Below are 20,170 nucleotides of genomic sequence, written 5' to 3' on the forward strand. Positions count from 1 at the left end.
AAACAGCTAGACACGTGCACAGCAGCGGGGTGCGCGCCGGGTCAGACGCGCACGCAGGCGGGCCGGCCGGCCTGCATCATGAGCATCGGCCTCCTGACGCCCAGCATCCCAGCTGTGCCGCCGCCTGCGGACTGCTGACCCTGTGGTCTGCGCCCACCCGACACCCCAGCCGCTGCCTGTCCCAGGTGAGTCCTCTGCCTCTGTTTTGGGTTTTTTTGTGTGTTTTTTTTAAGCGCTTGCTTGCTCAGGAGAAGCGGGAGGTACACGGTTTGACTGTTGGGGGGGCACATGGGAAGTGCAAGGAGCATGCCGGGGCGTTCTGCACACAGAATGAGAGGCACCTCCCAGATGCTGTGCAGAGCCACTCAGCTGGGGAGTGCAGAAGCCCTCAGCGGCAAAGCTGCCCCCGGGGGTGAGACCCGCTGCACCCCGGGGCGGGCTGGCAGGCAGGTATCTGTGCTGGGGACCCAGCACCCGGCACCTGGGAGACCTCAGATGGCGCCTCACCACAGTTTTGCTTAGAAACCGGGCGTCTTGGCGTGTTCTTACAGCCATCCCAGAAAGGTCGGGGGGGGTGGGGGGGACGAGGGGAGCCCCACAGGCTGCCTGGGGAGCCGGCTCAGGAATTCCCACGGCCTCCCCAGCGGAACGCAGTCAGCAGTAGCGGTCTGGGTCCCAGCCTGTGAACAGGAACTGTGGAGCCGCGGTGCCGTTTGCAGACAGAGCACGGTGACCGTTTTCCTGCCCTTGGCGGGTTTGCTCCGCGGGCTCGGGGGTCCGCGGGGCCCCAGGCAGGGCGGGCCGAGGGGCGGCTGAGGAGTGGTCTGTAGCGGGGCAGTTGGCTCGTACGTCGTCTAGTCGGAATCGGGGGCGGGGGGGGCAAGGGGCTGGACGTCAGCATGGGGGTGTTCGTCTTGTAGCATGTTTCCATGCTGGCGAAAGGGGTCTTTTTCTCTGGGCGTTGCCAAGGCCAGCCTTGGTGCCCGGGGGTGTGCAGCCCAGCATGTGGCCCCGGAAGGCCGGGGGCCAGGAGGGGCGGGTGGCTGGAGCGGCGGGGGCTCCAGGTGTTGGTTTGATGGGCACATCTGCCAGGGGTGTGGCGGGCTGCCCGCCCCTGCACCCGAGACTCACAGACCAGCAGGCAGGCAGTGGGATGGCGGGGGCTGCCTGCCTGGTTGGCTGGTTGGCTGGCTGGCTGGCGGGCTGGCTACGTATGTGGGTGGGTGGACACATGGGTGCATGTGTGGATAGGTGACTTCATGGGTGGGTGGGGGGGTAAATAGATGGGTGGGTGGGTGGATGGATGGCTGGAAGCATAGATGAATGAATGGGTCAGCAGATGGGTGGATGGATGAATGGATGGGTGGGTGGATGGATGGATGGATGGGTGGATGGATGGATAGATGGGTGGGTGGATGGATGGATAGATGGGTGGGTGGGTGGGTGGGTGGATGGATGGATGGGTGGATGGATGGAAGCATAGATGAATGAATGGGTGGATGGGTGAGTGGCTGGGTGGCTGGGTGGCTGGTGGACGGAAGGTGTGGACGGCAGGATGTGTGTACGGGTGGGTGAGGACCCGCATGAATGAATAACACGGGTGTACGCGTGGGTAGGTGTTCGGCGAAGTCGTAGATGGACAGATAAAAGAACCGACACAGAAAAGCGAACCATGAATAAATGACCACATTCTCGAGCGCGCAGAAGACAGTTTTCTGTGTCTCCGTCAAACCCAGACACAGCACCCAGAGGGAGATGAGAAGGAGCAGAACAGAACACGCACACGCAGCCGAGAAAAATCCACGGCCGTGTCTGCGCCCTCGGGCGGGCGGGGCCGTTGAACAACAGGCGTCCACTGAGTGGAGGTGGACAGTCAACCCCCGATAAGCATCCTGCTCCCGGGCGGCGTCCCCCAGACGGTGAAGGATTCCCGGTTTCTCTGTTCAGCTCCCAGGGACTCATAGACGCCTCACGCTGTCCCTCTGAGAAAGCTGTGGACGGCTCTTTACCCGTGGGGAAACCGAGCCCCGGAGGGACCAGCGCTGCAGCCAGGGTCACCCAGCGCTCGGGGGTCTACACTGCCTGCCGCCGTTACCGCCATGACGATCGTGGTGGGTGTCGTTTGTTCGCGCGCGCGCTTGGCGACTCCGCGCGTCCTGCCTGGGCGCCGCAGCTCAGGCTCAGCGCCGGTCCTCGCGGGCTGGGGTGGGGGGAGGGTGGAAAAGCTCTAGGCCCCGCCCGAGGATGTGGTTGCACAACCCCGGCGGAGGCACCAGAGGCCACTCCATCCTTCAGAGTTGTGCGTCCGCTTTCAGGCGGCCGAGAGGGAAACACACAGCCCTGTGACGGGCCCGCCCTCACTTCCCCTCGCAGCCAGGCCGGGCTGGCGCGCGCGCGGGCGGGCAGGCGGGCGGGCAGGCGGCAGACAGTCCGGCTGCTTCCGACAGCGCCCGAGTCACACGCGTGTGTGTGCGCGCGCGCGCAGGGAACCGGCCAAGGCGCGCCCCTCGATACCCCACCCCTCGGTGCCCGTCCACGGAGCGGGACCACTGGCTTCTAAATCCAAAGCACCGCTGGCATTTGTGCACAGTTGACGCAAAGGACAGGTGGGAAGGGGTGGGTGGTTCCCCGCGCAGCCCCGTCTGGCGTCCATCTGCCCAGAGCTCGGTTTGGTTTGGTCGTTCGCACTGGATTCCCGTCAGGAGACTGTGGCGGAGATTATTCAGGACCAGCTGCTGCGCTGGCTGGCCTGTAAGAACACCAGAAGTTCGCCCGTGACCAAAAGGGACCCTAGGAGGGAGGAAAGGCATGGGGCCCAGACATAAGCCCGGGGACCAGAGTGAGGCTGGTGAACCCAACAGGAGACTGGGGACCAGGCCGCTGATTGAGGGCCACAGATATTTTTTTTTAAAGAGGAATGCATCTTTTTTTTAAAGATTTTATTTATTTATTTTTAGAGAGGGAAGGGAGGGAGAAAGAGAGAGAGAGAGAGAGAAACATCCATGTGCAATTGCTGGGGGCCGTGGCCTGCAACCCAGGCATGTGCCCTGGCTGGGAATCGAACCTGCGACGCTTTGGTTCGCAGCCTGCACTCCATCCACTGAGCCACGCCAGCCAGGGCAGCTACAGAGATTTTCAAGGGACCAGAGTGGATATGGGGAATCAGAGAGACGAGGAAGACCAGCAGGAATAGGGTGAAGGCCACAATGGATCGGGAAACAACTGGAAATCACTGGGAAAGAATCTTGGGGTGCAGAGACCAGAGCAGGGAGCAGGGACCGTGTCGGGGCCTGGAGAGAGTATCAACGATGGGGAGACTATTGGAAACCGGATAGAACACTGGGGACCACAAACAGATATTGAACGCTAGAGGGACGGCTGAGGATCGTAGACGCTATTGAGGGGTTGGGGCACAGAAAATAGTGCGGATGAGACAGTTTCTTAGGGAGCAGCTCATTCTTAGGAGCAGGGGCCTGAGGTGGCGTCCTCACTACCGGCCCTCCGGGGCCACCTTGCAGCTCACGGCGCGGTCACATACACTTTCCCCGAGCACGCTCGTGGGCTGCGTGGGTCGAGGCCGAACCTGAGAACTCCGAAATCCAGGTCTTCGCCCCAGCCCGGGCGTGCACACCAGTCCCAGATCCCCTCTGGCCACTGCTGTAGTTTCCGTGGGCTTGCAGCCTCAGACGACTTCCTTATTGTGCCTTCCACGTGGTCCTCGGGCTCGGGACAGACCGGGGGTGGGGGGGGCAGCTGCTGGCGGGGTGTCATGTGCCGGGACTTCTGTGGGGCACGGGGGGGGTTGGGGCAGAAGGGGCCACACAGGCCCCCCACCGCACCCCTGTCTGCTGCTGCGGTCTGCACAAGAGGGACCTCTTCTCCGCGGTTTGTTCCTCCAGGCCCCTGTCCCCATGGATGTCCAGCCTCAGCCCCGCCACGCATGACACAGCCCCATCCTGACACCCCTGTTCTCACCTGCCCACCAGGTGTGTGCCGAGGGCCCTGCCCCCCCCCCGCCCCATTGGCTGTGTGCCCAGGGCCAGCCTGGGGCTCCGTGACCACCTCCTATGAGGCCTATGTGAGTGGTGGGTCGCTGATGCCACAGGTCACCACCAGGTAACACGCACTGTTTCCTCAGTGGCATGGCCCTGGACTTGCTCCCACCACGTGACGGGGTGATGCAGTGTACCCCAATATTGCAGACATCAGCTAGGATGGAGACAGTGGAGGGCAGCCTCTTGTGCTGACACTGTCCCCAGTAGTAGTGACCACAGGCCGGTGGCAAGGACCCCATGCTGACCTGGGCCCTGGACCTCCAACCCCCATCCACCCCCCACCCCCGCTGCATTCCTCCTTAGGATGGCCCAGCCACCGGTCTGGTGACCCCACACAGGGGGTCCACAGGGCCTGGCTCATGGCCACCCACCTTCCTTTCCTAGGCTGAGCCCCTCGGACATTGGGGGACAGAGGCAGGGGCCTTGGGAAGCTTCAGGAAACACTCTGTAACGTTTGTCAAGGGGAACCACAGCCTCTGATTTCACATGCAGGGCCTTGCGACCCAGGCTGGACTCCGTGGCCCTGGCTCTGTGGACATGCTTGGGGGGGGGGGCTGCCCTGGGCGTTCCTGGTCTCCAGCCGCTGGGTGCCTGTGGTGCCATCCCCTGAGGTGTGGGGACCAGCAATGTCTCCAGACACGGGCCCGTGTCCTTCTGGGTGGCCGTGTCCTCCCCCAGTTACGAGTAACTGAGGGAGACGGAAAGAGATGGAGGATAGATCCATGGTGGATGGGTCATAGATACGGGATGGACACACAGAGAGAGACAGGTAGCCAGATGAGAGATGACACATAGGTACATAGATAAATGATAGCACGATCAATAAATGATAGAAAATAGATGGATGGATAGATCGTAGATGGATGATAGATGGATTGATAGACAGATAGGTAGATGGAGAAGACAGATAGAAGGACATACAGATGACAGGTACATAAATGACAGGTAGAAACAGAGGTGCATAAATAGGTGATAGCATATAGAGGGACAGGTGGTAGACAGATGGCAAGATACAAACGTAGAGAGAGAGATCTCGGGTGGTCGAGAGAAAGAGAGATCATAGATAGAAAGGCACATGATGGATGGGTGGGTAAATGGATGGTGGGCGGATGAATTGGGTAGACAGGTGGAAGATGGCTAGGTAGCTGGCTAGACAATGGGTGGGTGGATGGATGCATGGATGGATGGATAGATGGATGGATGATGGATGGATGGATAGATGGATGGATAGATAAATGGATGGATAAATGGAAGGATGGATGGATGCATGAATGGATGGATGGATGGATAAATGGATGGATGGATGGATGGATGGATAGATGGATGGATGGGTGGGTGGGTGGATGTATGGATGGATGGATGGGTGGATGATGGATAGATAAATGGATGGATGGATGGGTGGATGCATGGATGGGGGGATGCACAGATTCGCAGGCAGGTAGCTAGGTACACAGGTGAGTAGATGCATAGATGGATGTAAGAAGGAAAGAGGCCAAAAGAGAAAGAAACGAGGGTGTCTCACACTGAAGTCGGAGCCTCTCACCCTCAGCCTCACCTGCGGCCACCGGGGCTGCCAGATGCTCAGATGTGGGGCGCCCTGGGCCCCGTGTGGGAGGGTGTGGCGCAGCCGCCCTGCTCTCCCCCTGCCCGGAGGTGGGAGTGCCCCCTCTCGGAGACGACAACCAACACAGCCACAGACACTGCCAAGTGTCATGGGGCAGGGTGTCTGTGGCCCCCCGGTAGCAACGCCTTGGCCGACACGCAGCCTGGTGACCAGGCGTTCACGGCGCCTCATTGGCTGGCCACCCAGCGCTCTGAGGGACTGGGGACGTGCTGTACGCTCAGGCAGCTCCGCACAGCACCAATCGGAAACTCAGCCAGTGCCCCTTGTGGTGCATTCGATGCAGGCCCTTCCCCGAACCCACAGGGAGTCTGTTCAGGGGGCTCTGCAATGAGAGGGAACGGGCACCCTGCCCCCCCGCCCGCACCAGTCCTGGGCAAGTCAGGAGGTGGGGGTGAGGATGGGGTGGGCGGGGCACCGCCTTCCTCGCCGTGAGGACCCGTGCACGCGGCTGTGTGTTGGGGGGGGGGGTGCGGCCTGCCCTGCGTTTCCCCTCCCACGGGTCCACGTTCCCCGGCGCCGGCTGCGTGTGTGAGAGACCGTGGCCCCTGGGTGACCTAACGCCCCGACCTCGGTTTCCTCTTCAGTCGAACAGGAAAAAAATTGTCCTCTCTCTCACCCTGTGGCAGAAACGCCGGCCGATGCATGCGCTCCTCCGAGGATCAAGCCACCCCAGTGGGCGAGGTGCGCACCCACAGCGGAGGGGACGTGGGACTGGGGTGCCGCCGGTCACGAGAGGGGGCTCCGCCGGGCGGTTGGGGACCCTCTCCTGGCTGTGGGTGGGGCGGCCTCCGCTCCTCCGCGCCTCTGTGCACCCCTCTGGGCAATGGGCGCGTCATCCCTCCAGGGCCTTCCGTGTTCACTCCCCTGCACGCCCTCTCCCCGGGCACAGAGGAGATTAGGAAGCGTCAGCTCCTAGCTCCGGGATGAACTTCCGGTGGGAAGGTTTCGGAGGGCCCCCACATTTCTCATGCCACAGCGTGGGGGCTCGGGAGCGGGGAACCTAAAATCGCATCGTGTTGGCGAGCCAAGGTGAATGCACCGTGGGTGGTCCCGAGGGTGTGGTAGGCGCCCCGTGCGGGGTGATCGCCCCGGTCTCTTCTCTCTCCAGGCTCTCCCGCCCCTGCTCCGAGGCTACTGGGTGGTGGAGGGGGGGGGCTTCACCTGAGGAGGAGGCGCCTCCAGAAGTCTGATCGTAGGGGGAGGGGAGTTCTGGACCCCAGTGGGCTGTGACTCAAACACGGAGAAAGGGGGTCCCTCCCATCAGGCCCAGGACTGAGCCTTCCCTCCCCTCCACCTGGCCCAGGTCCTGGGACCCCGAGTGTCGGAGGTCACGCTGACGGTCACGCTGCCCCTCACCCACATTTCACCGCCCCGAGTCCGAGCAGGGGCGTCCCTGCAGGCTGGTTCTGCCGTGGGTGCAGAGATTTGTTGCTGCAGCTCCAGGGGCCTGGCTGGACGGGATGTGAGGTCTCCGAGGGGGCGTGGGGGGTCTCAGGCATCTCAGAGGGGGACACATTCACCCTGCATGCCGGGGAAAGTCAGGAGTGACCTGGGGAGCCTTGCTTCTCTGACACATTCTGTGTTCGTGAGGGCTCTGCCAGGCAGCCAGCCGACGGGAGGTCCCCTGGGCGTGAACCGGGCTGGGCCACAGGGTGCCCACCCAGGGGGGGAAGCGTTTTCTGGGTGGTGCCGTGAGGGTGTTTCAGGATGAGACCATCGTCTGGAGGGGTGGGCTGAGTCACAAAGGTGGGCCCACGCAGTGTGGGTGGTCCCCACCCCGCCGTCCCGTCCGTTGGAGGCCCAAATGGTAGTGAACGTGGGTGAAGGGACCCCTGGCTGTTCAACCTGAATGTGTCTGGGTGGGACCCCCGGTCTCCCTCTGCCCTCAGGCTGAGACTCACGGCCCCAGCTCTGCTGGGTCTGCAGGCGGCAGGCAGCCGGTCACCGGACTCCCCAGCCTGACGGTCATGTGAGCTGACTCCTTGCAGCAAACCTCGTACACACGTGTCGCTTCTGTCTGGTCTGGGGGACACTGAGAACCCAGGGACCGAGGCAGGTGACAGACGATGGATGGACAGACAGATAGGTAGAGAGAGAGACAGACATGATAAGTGTGGATCCATACACAGACAGACAAGATAGATGAATGATGATTGATAGACACATACGTATGGAACATGAAAGCTATGGAACAGACAAGAATATATGATACATAGATAGATCCATAGATAGACAGATGGGTGAGAGAGGGGAGAGAGAGAGAGAGAGAGGGAAAGAGAGAGAGAGAGAAAGAGAGAGAGAGAAAGAGAGAGAGGGAAAGAGAGAGAAAGAGTGAGAGAGGAGAGAGAGAGAGGAGAGAGAGAGAGGACAGAGAGAGAGAAAGAGAGAAAGAAAGAGAGAGAGAGAAAGAGAGAGAGGGAGAGAAAGAGAGAGAGGGAGAGAGAGAGAGAGAGAGAGAGAGAGAGAGAGAGAGAGAGAGAGAGAGATTTCCTTAAAGAACTGGCTCATCAACAGGCCGCAGGCCCACCACACAGCTGTGGGCGTACCTGGACCCCAGACGCCTTCTAGAGACAGAGTTTCCACTTCCTCAAGGACCCCCAGTCCACCTCCTCTCAAGTCCGTGAACGGGCTTGGGTGAGGCTCACCCACAGGGTGGGAGGCAGCCTGTTCTCCTCCACGCCCACCAACTTCAATGCTAGTCCCGTCCCACCAGGTAGCTTCACGGCAGCAGGTAGACAGCTGTGTGGCCCCCCACATGTGGGTCCTGCAGGTGGCACCAGGGCGATGCAAAACATTCGCAGCGTGTTGGCGGTTCTCCAAGCCGACAGCTGGTCCCGGGGCCTTGCTCGCGGCTGCACCTCACACTCCCTTGCGCAACTCCCGGGGTCCATCCCAGGCCCCCCGAGTCTCTTCTGTGTGCCCCCTCCACGGGTCTCCCCAGTCTGATGTCCACCCTGGGTTTCTGTGGCCGGCCCCTCATAGCTAAGCATGGCGGCTGGCTCTCCATTCTGCTGCCCCCCCCAAATCCCAGTCTATGGTCGAGGGGACATGCAGGGCCTCCTTACGCCCCCAAAAAATGCAAGTGCCCAGGATGTGGAAATAGTGACGGCCTCGGGGATGTGGCCAAGTCTCCGGTCATTGGTCCCCGTGCCAACAAAGGAGATGGGCCGTCTCCAGGTTCCTCAGGGAGCGGGGAACCCAGCCGCCCCCCAAACTCATCCGATGGGCCTCTTCTTTTGCTAAGGACGCGACCTTCTTTCTTCCCCTGCCTGAGCGAAAGAGCACCCGGCGCATCCCAGCGGGGACAAGGGCGCGAGAAGACGTGGTCATGCGTGTGTGGCTCTCTCGGGCCATCTGTGTGTGCGTGCCGGTTTCCTGCCTTTTATTTTTTCTGGTTCTGTGGCGGCATGGCTGACCTGTGACATCGTTCCGGTCCCAGGTGCGGAGCATCACGACGTCACGTAGGCAGGCGCTCACCTGTGGGGACAGGCTTTCAGGGAAGAAAAGCAGACGCTTTGCTGAGGAGCCATGAGCCCTGTTTTGCGTTGCAAAGCGCGGGAGTGGGAAACAGGGAAAGAACAGAGCGTTCGAGGAGGTTTAGGAATCCAGGAGTGGAAAGGAAGAAGTATAACTGACTGCGTTACTGCCTTCCTGGCCAAGTCCTTGCCCATAGTTCGTTTGTTTGTTTATTTGTTTGGTCCTAAGCTAACTGATCACAGTCTGAACTTTGTGGTCAGAGGCAACTGACATCTTTATATTTTTTAAAGATTTTATTTATTTTTAGAGAGGGAAGGGAGGGAGAAAGAGAGAGAGAGAGAGAGAGAGAGAGAGAGAGAGAGAGAGAGAGAGAAACATCCATGTGCGGTTGCTGGGGGCCGTGGCCTGCAACCCAGGCACGTGCCCTGACTGGGAATCGAACCTGCGACGCTTTGGTTCGCAGCCCCCAGCACTCCATCCACGGAGCTCCGCCAGCCGGGGCTCGCAGCTGACATCTCTAGGTCCGAGCCTGAAGATTTGCACCACGGGGAGACGCGGCTCAGACTCCCGGGAGCGTGCCCGGGCAAGCGGTCGCCGCGGTCGCGAAGACCCCGAGAGAAACAGGAAGGCCTGTGGCGGGACGCCGGCCGGCCGCCGCCCGGTTCCCAGAAAGATAAAGATCTGCTGGGTCGCCATCACCCCGCCGGCCGACGTTCCTGGGCCCGCACACCGCCCAGGAAACGCAGCCCTTCCCGGCAGGGCCCGAGAGCAGCCCGCCGCAGCCGGCCGGCCGGGCGTGCAGCGCTGTGTCTGCAGCAGCTCCCATCTGCGGTTGCGAAGCATCCGCAGCCCCCGCCCCGGCCCGGCGCCCCGCGGGGGGGGCAGGGGGGAGCCGTGTTGTGTAATTCACGAAGGAAGCAACCGGCCGCGTAAGGAGACGCTGGGCGGCGAGGGGAATAGCGGGTACGCTGGTGGATGTCAGCGGATGGCCCATGCAGGCAAGGGCCCTTGTGCAGAGCTGAATCGTTGCACAAAACAAAACCCGGTCGTTGAGGTCCTGGGAATGGGACCTTATTTGCAGACACGGTCAGGAGTGCCAGTGAGGTCGTCCTGGGTCAGCGTGGGTCCCTGGTCCCACGGGACTGGGGGCCCTTGTAAGCAGAGGAGATGGGGACACAGACACACCCAGAGGGACGCCCGTGGGAGGACATGGGGGGGAAGACGGCCGTCCACACGCCCAGGAGAGAGAGAGGCCTCAGGGGGAGCCAGTCCTGCCTGCCCCCTGGGTCCCTGCCTCCGGCCTCCAGGACGGGGAGGAAGAAATTTCGACTTGTAATTTTTTTAAAGATTTTCTTTATTTGTTTTTAGAGAGGGAAGGGAGGGAGAAAGAGAGAGAGAGAGAGAGAGAGAGAAACATCCATGTGCGGTTGCTGGAGACCGTGGCCTGCAACCCAGGCATGTGCCCTGACTGGGAATCGAACCTGCGACGCTTTGGTTCGCAGCCCGCGCTCCACCCACTGAGCTACGCCAGCCAGGGCTCGACTTGTAACTGTTTAAGAGACTAAATGTCAGTCGGCGGTCCTTGATTACAGCAGACACAGGAGACGTTCGTAGGCAGCAGCCGCGAGACGAATCCCCTCGAGGGGATTTTGCCTCTCCCCCTCCCCCGTCGTTTCTCAAAGCCGGTGACCCGTCTCTGGCGAGAGACGGGCCCCGTGGCCTGGTGACAGAGGCCGCCTGTCCCCGACAAGGCGCGCAGGGCCTGTGCAGTGCGGTGTGGTCTGCAGGAAGCTTTCCCGCAAGGCTGCACTCTCCACGGCCACTCTCTCCGCTGGAACCTTCTGTAGAACCAATGAATACAACAGTCTGTGCCCTGTTAGCCGTGCGTGCAAGGTGGGGACCCCACAGGACAGAGGACACAAGGGAGATGCGAGCCCAGCCCTCAGACTGCGGACCCCTCCCCAAGATGTCCTTATCGGGGCTCTGGGCCCCACGGGCAGACAGGTTTTCTCCAAGGTCACCAAACGGACCTGGTGTGGGTGACGTAAGCCTCAGCCAGGCCCAGCACGAACCCACTCGGGACCCGCGCCCTCACCTCCGTGGACTTGGGCGGAAAACCAGTAGCCAAGACAAGACCAGAGATCCTTCTATGGCTGGACGCGTCCAGACACAACCCAGGGGCTGACGACGAGACCCTGACGAAGACAGAGAAAAGCCTTTTAATGAAAAACGTAGAAAAAAAACAACGCGTGGTCTCTCGTGAGCTGGGGCGCAGGTCGGCACGCCCCTCGGAGCACAGGAGACTCGGAGCAAATCCACCCTGAGTTGGGTTTGCCCTCTGCCCTTCCACTGGGGTCCTGGGCCGTCCCCTCCTCCTCCTCCTCCTCGCCCGACGACTTGGGAACGAAGGAATCTTCCAACGGGGACACGCAGGGCACCAAAGACCGGTGGTCTGGGGGTCTCCATCCGTGCTTGGTTTGAGAGTCTCCTCCCTTCAGACGCCCCTTACATGCAAGGAACCTCTTGTTGTCATAGCGACCCACGTGCAAAAGTACTTGAGGTATCTCCCCGTCCAACTCAGGACAAAGAAAACAACACATTTTTTTTTTCCAGCCACCATTCTGCTCCCTTACAGTTCAAGGTCAAAACAATTCCCGGATGTCGGGAGGACCTCAGGAAGCGGTCCTGTGGGAGAAATCTCACCGTGGCCCATCACCCCAGCGTCCCCGACCAACAAGAACGCCCACTGACTTAATATTCAACCCAGGTTCCCCAAACCGAGAGGCCCCGCGTCCCCTGCCTGGCGGCACCTGTGTGGACGCCCGGGGGCCACCTCCACCAGGTGCGTGAGCTGTGCGAACGTCGCGTATGATCACGAAGCTCATCAGGTCGCCCCTTTTGGGCAGTATTGTCCAGCAGACTTTGACCTTGATGGTCAATAACTGTGTCCCAAAGCTCACTCGTTCTGACCCACGGGGACCCCCCCCCAGGACGCCCCGAAGCCGGAGACACACGGGTGGGCCCAGCGGGCCTGCAGGAAGGGAAGTGAAACAGGGGTTCACGCGAGAATGCACACCCCCTATTTTCACTCTCCCGCCACGCACGGCTGCAAAGCTCCCCCATAAAAGCACCTCCGATCCAGGTGCGGCTGACGGAGCACCCCAATAGGACAACAAAAGACCGTAGGCAAACAGGCGGGTTCCAGGTGACCGGAGAACAATCAGAAATCCCCTGATGTCTCAAGAGAGGGGGTGCCTGGCCCGTCCCCGTGAGGACGGGGTCTCTGAGGCCCGTGCAGCTAAGACTTTGGTTCCCTTCCACCTTTCCAGGGGTCCCTGGTGGCTGTGCGTTTCAACAGCAGTGTTCGCGTCCCGTCGGAAACTGTCTGTGTCTCTTAAAACTTCGAATACGAGCTGCCGGCCTGCAAATGCTTTTAGAGTGCACAGGGGGAAAAAAAAACACACACAAAAAAACCGCTTTTTGTGCTCATTCCCTAGGGGGGCCTTAAGCAAGGAGGGTAAAGTGCACAGGAAGGGAAAAAGCACAGACGTGCGCCCTCCCCCATCGCGGAGAACCGGATGTCTGAGGTCCCGGCGTCCCAGGGCGGCGCTCCCTCCTCAGGCTGCAGGGAGGGGGGGACCTTCCCGCCTCTTCCAGCTCCAGGGGGGGCTCCAGGGGTCCCCGGGCTGGTGGTCAGGTCCCACCCGTCTCTGCCTCCATCTCCACGTGGCTTCTCCTCCGGGTCTGCGTCTCCTCTTCTGTTCCTTCTCAGGACACGGTCACTGCACGCAGGGCCACCCTGACCCAGGACGCCCTCCTCTCGCATCGTTCCCTCATCCCGTCTGCAAACGCCCTGTGTGCAGATAAGCTCCGGTTCCCAGGTTCTGAGGGTCCCGTGGACGTGGACACACACGTACAGGGGCCACCATTCAGCCCTCCGCCGCACGGAACCCGTGAACCAGGCTGTGCGTGTAGCCCCCATTCGGTAACGGTCAGCTAAGGAGCCACAGGGCCTTTCGGCAAAGGGACAGCAGATGGGGGCCGCAGGGCCGAGTGGGGGGGGCCGCACAGGGGCGCGTGTGATGTGAGGGAAGCAGTCAGGGTCCCCCCGAGGCGGGGGACGGAAAGAGGAACCGTCCCCCACGCCCCCGTGGGGGTTACCCCACTGTCACCCACGCAGAGTCTGTGTCCCCGCGCAGGAGGGGAAGGCAGGAAGACGAAACAGGGATCCAGGCCGTTGCTTCCTTTCTCTGCCTGGGGGCGGCCGTGCGCACACACCCGGCCCAGAAATGACTGGGCCCTCCCGAGTCTAAAACCGAAAGCCAAAGCAACGCCCGGGGGCCGCGTGGGCCTGCGAGTTCCCTCCCAGGAAGACGCCCGTCCCGCAGTGGCTGGCACGGCGCAGACTCCGGGTGAGCCAGCCGGCCCCAGGCCCTTCCAGGGAGAGGCCAGACCCGTGGGCCAACGGTCCTTAGAACGGTGTCATTCTCTGTCCCGCCGGGTCCCGCCCAGCCCTGTGGCTCCTGGAAAGGTCAGGACTGAAATCCCCCGTGTTCCCCAGGAGCCCGGCCTGGCTGCGCCCGGGCTCACTTCCCTGCCTGTCACCCACAGGCCAGGCTGGCAGGTCCCTGCTGCCGGGGGTGGGGGGCAGGGAAGGGGGACTCTGAAAGTCCCTTGTCCTGGGAAGGCCCTGATCCCCACAACGCTGGCCGTCCGGTGGCCACGGTGGGGGGACACCTGCCTCCAGGAGGAGCCCACCTGCCCAGGTGTGTCTGGGCCGGCGGCTCAGAGAGGCTGGGGACACTCACACAGCCAGGAGGGGGGTCCTCAGGTCGTAGTGGCCGTGGGCACACGCGGGAGGGTGGAGACCTCCGTGAGCGCCCTGTGGTGTTTCTCCGTCCACAGCGAACCGGAAAGGTGCTCGGGCGTGGGAAGGTGGATGCCGGGTTTTCTCGCGGAAAGCTCCCTCCCCTCCCCTCCCCCTCCCTTCCTTTCCTTTCCCCGAATCTGGTTCTCCTCTCGACGTGAGGACCCCAGTTCTGAGACGGGTCTCCTTCACAAACGCCCAAGGGGCCCAATAGGCTCTCTGACTAACGCCTTCGCTCTGCGGGATGCGGGCCTCATCTCGCACGGAGACTCGGTACCCACTGCACCCTGCGTCCTCGCCCCCCTCCCTGGCCCCTGGCACCCACTGTTCTACTCTCTGCCTCTATGAATCTGGCCCCAGGTACCTCACACCAGGGCGATCCTGCATTTTCCATCCTTGTGTGTCCAGCGTCTCTCACGGAGCCTCCTGTGTTCAAGGTCCACCCACGCGGTAGCCTGACTCAGAGCCTCGCCCCTGTTCGTGGCTGCGTAATATTCCACAGCGTGCGCGCAGCACAGTTGATTTATCCATTCAGCACGTGATTAGAACGAGAGCCGCCGTATGGTCTGGTGAGCGCAGTCCCCGGAACAGACTGAACAGAAGCGAAATCAGGACGCGGGAGAGACCACCGTGCGCCCCAAGTTTGCAGCGCCGCCTACGGCCACGGCCGCAGGGTGCGGACAGCGCATGTGCGCGGGGGATGCGCCCTCTAGGGACTCTGAGCGGTGCAGCCTGGCGCCCTGCCCCCTCCCTCCCACCGCGGAGGGGTTCCCGGCTGCGGGACGGAGATGCAAACCCCGTGTCTGGCCCAACACGCGTCAGGGAGAGCAGGCCCCTCGGCCGCGACCCCTGGCTGGCTGTGCATGCACCCGTCTGCCCACGCACGCGGAGGGCAAGCAGCAGGCCCAGGCGGCGCAAATCTGCGGTGGATCCCGCACGGGGGCGCCCCTGGCAACGGAGCCGGGACCCTCCCCGCTCGCCCTGGACTAGCGCCCGCATCCTCATCCCCGGGACCTGGGACGGCGAGTCTTTCGTCGTCAAAGGCGCGTGGCGGGGACACGGGTGACACTGCACCCGCTCGGGGCCGACCTGGCGAGGGGCCGGCGCCTCCGTGTCCACGTCACCAAGGGCCAAACCTGCCAGCAATTTCAAGAGCTGACTGCAGCAGGCAAACGCGCCAGCGCTGCCGGGCAGCCAGACCTCAACGGGGTGAGAAAACGCTCCAGAAAAATGGCCGTTTTGCGCCTTCTTGTCTACATTGCAATCAAAAAAGGAGGCATAAGGGGAGTTCCGTGAGGTGCAAGGGTGATCGACGGGGGGGGCGGGACACGGCACAGCAGGGCAGCCCCTGGGATTGGATAAAAGGCGCAATGATGGACAGACACTGCTTCCACTCAGGTGGGTGCGGGATTGTTAACCGGCCACAGCGGACACACGGTAACAGTAACACGGAGGGCGCGTGCGGTCTCCCCCTGGGTGCGGTGCCTGAGCTCCGAGGGGCCCGGGAGAAGGAATTCTGGCGCCCCAGAGCTGTGTCACCGCCGATGGGAAAACGCAATACACGGCTGAACGCAGGGAAAGACGGACCGTCGTCAGGGATGATCGTGCGTGGTGACGGGGAGGGTTTCTGACGTCAGGCCATGCTGTGCGGTTCCTCTACGCGTCAGGGGTGGTGAGGCCGCCGTGTGGGGGGGCCACCCCCTCCCCCTCCACCCCTCCGCGAGCTCATCGGGTCTCGTGTGGGGCGCCTTGTCGTCCACACTGGGCATCGGGTGGGGCTCCCCGGTGCACTACCGCAGTCAGGCAGGGACGGACGGAGAAGGTTGCGGGAAAGAGAAATCTCAGGAAGGTGCCAGCAACCCCGTTTGCAGACAGAAGGAGGGGGCAGCGGCCAAGGCGTGCGGGGGCTGGAGAGAGGCAGAGATACTCCGAAAGCCCCCCCGCCCCCCCTCCGCGCCCGGGGCAGTGAGCTGCAGATAATTCGTGTGTGCTGCCTCCAGCCCTGGGGATGCTGCTGCTCCCAGCTCAGGGCACCCACAGAAACTGCTTCTCTGGCCCCCCCACCCTCCCGCCTCGATTTCCCCGGTGTTTGCAACAGGAAGGCGGGACTTTAAAAACATGACAAGCATCAGGAGCTGCCATTGTGTGATAAGCCAGCGTCTCTCCGTGGGGCCTGCGTCTGCAGTGACTTAGCCCCTGAAACACTGAGGATGCGGCCCCCTGGCCGGTGTGGCTCACTCGGTTGGGGCGTCATCCTCTAAGCGAGAGGCTGTGGGTTCGATTCCCGGCCAGGAAACATGTGACAGATAAGCAATCTGTGTCTCACGTGGATATTTCCCCATCTCTCTTTCTCTCTCTCTCTCACGTGAGAATCAAGTAGATGTTAAAAATAAAACCACGCTGATGTCAAAAATCCCCGAGGCCAGCCCGTGGGCTGGAACACAGGGAGACCAGCTGTCCGGCGGGGGGGAGGGGGGGCCGGCAGCCTGCACCCCCCTGAGCCTGCAGGGCTGTCTCTCAGGGTCCAGGAGCTGGAGGGGCTTTGGGGGAGCGGACGGAAGGTTCGCTTCTCTCTACATTCTTTGCAAGTCATTTCCCCCTCGAGTCGAAAGGGGGGAAAAAAAGAACAGAAAAACAAGGCTGAAGTCTGATGCTTGGCTTTGCGTGGAGGTCGGCACACGTGTTTGTGGTTTCAGGTTTGTTTTCTCTCCATTTTTTTTAGGAGTGGGAGCATGACCCCTGGTCGTAGTTGGCAGGGGGCCGCCCCGGTCTGGCCGGCTGCAACCACAGACATTTCCCCCTCCCCGTCCTGGAGGCTGGAGGCTGACACCCAGGGGTGGGCAGGACTGGCTCCCCCTGAGACCTTTCTCTCTCCTGGGCATGTGGACGGCCGTTTTCCCCGTGTCCTCCCACGGGTGTCCCTCTGGGTGTGTCTGTGTCCCCAGCTCCTTTTCTTACAAGTACCCCAGTCCTGTGGGATCAGGGCCGCCCTAGGGACCTCCACGGCACCTTCATCCCCTCTGGAAAGACCCATCTTGTCCCCACTCACACAGGATTCAGATCCAACCCCACGACCTCGATTTTAACAAGGTCACATCCGTAAGGCTCCCCCGTCCCCCACCTTCTCCGAATACGGGGACCTTTCTCGGGTCCCCGCACAGGTGGGCTGCCACGGAAGACGTGCATGCACGACCAGGAAACACCGCCGCGAACGGGCGACACCTCGGCGGCTCCCCCCACTGCAGACTCCGAGACCCCCCTGCGACACCATCCAACGAGCGAGCGCGTGCCAAGAGCTCACACTCGCGCGGATCAAAAACCTACGCGAAAACCGATCACCTCGTCTGGAACGTAGTCAAGCAAACCGCACGGCGCGGGGCCCCCCCACCCCAACCTGCAGGAAATGATTCCTCTGCGTCGCCGGAGGAGAAACTCGTTATTTTTATTTTTTTCTAACAGCATGGTTTTCGGACATGTGCTTTTAAAGGCATATGTAAAATCCCCTCGGGCGGCTGCGTGCCCCTGCTCCCCCCCCACACACACACCCCCCAGGGGCCTCCCGTGAAAAAGAGGAACCTCCCTCATCCATGGTGGCTCCGGGTTTCGTAACCCTTCGCGTTTCATTAAATCTGCGGGTGACAGCTAGCCGTTATAACAACCACGCTTGGGTCCCGGGAGGGTTGGAGGACTGAGTCAGTTACGTGTCCCGTGGGGAGGGAGGCGTGGACTCTGGCGCGAGCACACAGCTGTGCCTTCGCCCACTCTGCCAGCAGCCTCCTCCTCCTCCTCCTCCTCCTCCTTTGAAGGGACCCCGAGGGGAGGGTCGCCATCGCCGCCGCCGCCGCCCCCCGGCTCGCCCAGGACCTCGGCCGTAAGTCCCGGGACCAGAGCGGACCAGGCAGGACGGCGTCCCTGGGGGGGCGGGTGCAGGCAGACATAGGACAGGAGCATGTCTCCATTTCAAAGGTGCCGTTTAATTGGGGGGCGGGGGGCGGGGGTGGTGAGCTCTGTGCAGCTCAGCTCAGCTCCTGTTCAGGGTGTGTCGTTGGAACTCTGGGCACCCCAAGTTCCTGCACCGTGTTCGTGGGCCATGCAGAGAGAACACAGGCGTGGATGCCGGCACTGGCCGAGGGGTTCTGTATTACTCTGGCCCATCTAAACACATGGACCCGGCAAAGGGCGTGAGTTCGGAAGTTTGGCCGAGATCCGTATCCAGGCAGGGGCAGGACAGGGTGCAGGGCGCCTCTGGCACGTGGCGGCGAGGGGTGGGGTCCCCGGGGAACCTGCCCCAGTCTGTGATTCTGTTTGCCCACGCGGGTCACTGTGGGCTCCTAGTGGGTGAGCCACGAGGCTTTTGCTGGCAAGCTCTGCACTGTTGGCTCATGCCGGCAGAGCTTGATGTGGAAATGGCCAGCTTGGGTCATGAGGAAATGCAGGGCAGCTTCAGGCATGGCTTGATCTAGGCGCTCAAGTGGTTGTCGGCTCCTGCACCCGCGCCCACTCTCTCTCTCGTCTGCTAGTTTTGCTCCACCTCTGTGTCCTGTAGCTTCAGGCCATCATGACTTCTGAAGAAAGTCACTTGGTCTGTGTGGAGGGAAACAAGGTCCCTGATAGCCCTGGCCTCTCCTTTTTGCAGAAAAAGGGAAAACCCCTGACTCACACCTCCTAAAGTTTCTGTTTGGCTCTGCCAGGGCCAGATGGCTGCCCCTTGCTTGGACCAGTCCCTGTGCATAGCTAGAAGGAGCTCTGTGATTGGCAGGCTTGGGCCACACCCACTGCTCTGTGATTGACAATCCATTGGACCACACAGCTTCAAGGGGGAGGACCCAGGGGGAGGGATGAGGGCTGAACACCCGGTCCCACTGCAGCAGGAGGACAGCTGGTCCAGGGTGCAGGAAGGGGGACTGGACCCAAAGGCACAGGTTCCTTCCTTCTGCTCATGCGTCCGTGCGTTTGATGATTCATTCTTTCCGCACTGGCGGCTCACACTCATTCACTCACTCAACCCCCAGCTCGACCATTCCCTCACACGTTGCACATTGAGGGAAAACACCTTGTGTCTGTTTTTAGTCAGTTGTGCATTCATGCGTTTGCTCCCTCTGCCTCTGCGGGGAGTATCCTGGGTGTCATCCATTCGTGCATGCTCGCATGCAGTCATTCATCCATCCATCCATTTGTTCATCCAGATAGCCATTCATTCATCCACATATCCACATCCATCCATCCATCCATCCATTCATTCATTCACTCACTCACTCATTCATACATGCATACCCACATTCCTTCACTCACTCTGCATCTATGGAGATCATCCTGGCTGCCATCCATCCATCCAACCAACCATCCATCCATCCATCCATCCAACCATCCATCCGTCCATCCATCCATCCATCCATCCAACCATCCATCCATCCATCCATCCGTCCATCCATCCATCCATCCAACCATCCATCCGTCCAACCATCCATCCGTCCATCCATCCATCCGTCCATCCATCCATCCATCCAACCATCCATCCGTCCAACCATCCATCCGTCCAACCATCCATCCATCCATCCATCCATCCGTCCATCCATCCATCCATCCATCCATCCATCCATCCATCCATCCATCCATCCATCCATCCATCCATCCATCCATTCACTCCCTCCCTCCACACTTACTGGAAACACCTGGTGTGTCACCCACGAGTCTGCTCTGCATTTCTCGACACCCTCCTGTGTGTCCAGCTCTAAACTCAGGACAGTGGCATCCTTGACCCACGCCTGGCTGGAGGGGCGGGCCCTCAGCAGCAATCCTGGAGCAATGGCTGTGGGGGGGGGAGGGCGGGAGGATGGGCCTGCATCGCTCAGGACGGTGCAGGTGCAGAGAGAGGCAGGTGAGGGGTTCTCGGGGCAGGAAAACGAGAGACATTGGGGGGCAGGTCCCACCGGCGTGGCTGTACGTCCGGGTAGACGACAAGTCAGGGGGAGGTGCTTAGCCCACTCTCTGTGCCTGAGACGGAGCCGGCAAGCCCGCCCCGACTGGGGTCCACGACCACCTCTCCAGGCTACCTCTCCAGGGCGGGCCACGGCTGGGAGCCGCAGTGGCCTCTCCGCTCCCACAGGGCACCACCTGGGCAGGCCGAGGGGCCCCCGGGGGAGCTCA

At 61.5% G+C, this 20,170-nt stretch overlaps 1 protein-coding gene across 2 annotated transcripts in view; it reads left to right on the plus strand.

Moving 5' to 3' along the window:
- Nucleotides 1–20,170, plus strand: part of P2RY8 (P2Y receptor family member 8) — a 33,478-nt gene continuing 13,308 nt past the window's right edge. The window contains exon 1 of one of the 2 annotated variants that reach the window (XM_045855799.1): nt 1–185. The gene's annotated coding sequence lies outside the window, so the exon portion shown is untranslated. Of the gene's footprint in view, nt 186–17,706; nt 17,895–20,170 lie in introns of those variants that run through there. The other variant, XM_045855798.1, reaches the window with a different exon arrangement.

Source organism: Phyllostomus hastatus, unplaced genomic scaffold (assembly GCF_019186645.2).
Source record: "Phyllostomus hastatus isolate PE091 unplaced genomic scaffold, TTU_PhHast_1.1 phas_scaffold_12, whole genome shotgun sequence".
In the NCBI taxonomy this organism is placed as follows: Eukaryota; Metazoa; Chordata; class Mammalia; order Chiroptera; family Phyllostomidae; genus Phyllostomus; species Phyllostomus hastatus.